Source organism: Ischnura elegans, chromosome 9, assembly GCF_921293095.1.
Source record: "Ischnura elegans chromosome 9, ioIscEleg1.1, whole genome shotgun sequence".
Classification (NCBI taxonomy): domain Eukaryota; kingdom Metazoa; phylum Arthropoda; class Insecta; order Odonata; family Coenagrionidae; genus Ischnura; species Ischnura elegans.
The window spans coordinates 59,288,114-59,290,067 of NC_060254.1; positions in this window are offsets into that span (position 1 = coordinate 59,288,114).

A 1,954-nucleotide genomic window follows, 5' to 3' on the forward strand; every position below is an offset into this window, starting at 1 on the left:
GAGGAGGAAGATAAGTAGAACTCACAAGACACACCTGAAACTGCATGATACCACGGCTATGAGGAATAAAGCTCTCTATCTTCGTCTCGGGGTTTTGACAAGCAGGCGCTCTCAAAATTTTCATTCTAAACACATTACCTCTTCCTTCCTCTTTCTGTCACTAAGAAAGGAAAAACGTGACGAGGGAAGAGAAACGGACATCTAACGAAGTTTGCGTACGTTATCGAATTCTTCTCCGTCCGCGGAGTTTGCCGACCAAATCGCCCGAGACATTTCAGCGGATTGTATGCTGGGATTTTTCTTCGGGCTAGAGGCAGTGGCGTAGACAGGGGGATTCCTGGGGAATCCGGACTCTCCCCCCCCCAAATATTAAAATACTATTTATTTATTTCAAAAAGAAATCAAGATATTGAAAAATTATGAATTCACATTAGATTTATTTCAAAAATGAAGTTTTTCCTATTATAAAATGTTCAAATTAGTGTTAAACCACCAACTTAAAACCCTATTATTCAAACATTTTCCACCCTGGTTTTCTACCCCCTTCCCGAACGAAATTCCTGACTACCCCACTTGCTGGAGGAAGTGATTTTTCCTCTGGATCAATGTGAGAGTTTGAGTTATGTGAGATCTGTGAGATCTTTCAGCGAGAGTATAATTTTCTTCATTCAACACCAACCTCCTTACAAGAATGACAAGATAAAAGGTGGAAACAAATTTTAAAATAATCTTTGAGACAGCCCGAGACTAGAAAAAAAATGATTAAAGTCTGTACAGGAAAACCCTATTTTTTACATTAATATTACTCGACAAAATTCGTATTGATGGACGGTATTGCTAAAAGTTAGTGCAACATTTAATAATCAATGAAAATATGGCTTAAAAATTAAAGTGTAGGAGGAAAAAATAGGAATGTACGTAGAACGTACAATAAGAAATCTAAAAAAATCTAAAGGTTAAGGAATATATTCTATGGGATAATGTCAACAAAATTTGTAAAGCTTAGTATAATAAAATTGGCATGTAGACGAGTTCAGTACTTAAAGAATGCTGCACTTAACTAAATTATTCATGCATTCTATCGATTAAGGTAGGTTTCCATGGAGTACTTAAAAAATATTCTGGCAGCCTCCCCTTCCTTCACGCACTTACCTCTCGAATTCACAATAAGGCTTTCCCACTTCCATTCTATCTAAAAATCATATTCTATTCCTTCCTCTCCCTCGTTTACTTTACATTCTACCCTCTAGCATTGTTTTGAACATCCCCTCCCCACTCAGTACTCCCTCCATCCATACCTTCTGTCTCCTCCGCATCTCATATAGAAGCTGCCTCTCCTAACCCACCATATACAGCACTTCGTAGTCCTTTACTCTCCATCGACTTCAATTTCTCCATCTTCTCCAGACCCTCAGGCTATTTTATTGTAGCCATTCCATCGAAAACAGCTTACGTTAGGCTTTTGTATCGGGCTTTTCAGCAAGATAACATTTAAGCGCGCAAGAAACGTCATGCCATAGGTAGGTGCAACGTAACCAAGCGGGGCTTGAACCCGCGACCCCTTCTTTGGCAGGCGAGGACTTTACCCCGCACGCAAAAAGATGAGTTGTCAACATTTTCATAAATGTATGTTTAAGAAAGAAAAATTCTCTACATTTCTCATTATTGTACTGCAATTATAGTATTAAAATATCATATTCCAGAACGCATGTTTCCTTGCGTATCCCAATATCTGATTCTCTCGTTGATTAATTGACCGATGCCGGCAAGCAAACCTCTGTGTTGAAAATTATCTGAATACACCTTTATATTCATTTTATTCAGCAATAGTTTTTATTTCCTACAGTGCAACACCTAATGTGAATTAAAGGCGGTATACGGAAAAGAATGCCAAGCTATTTTTTGTATCAGTACGATCACGATCCCTAAAGTTGGACTGATAAACCCGAAACGC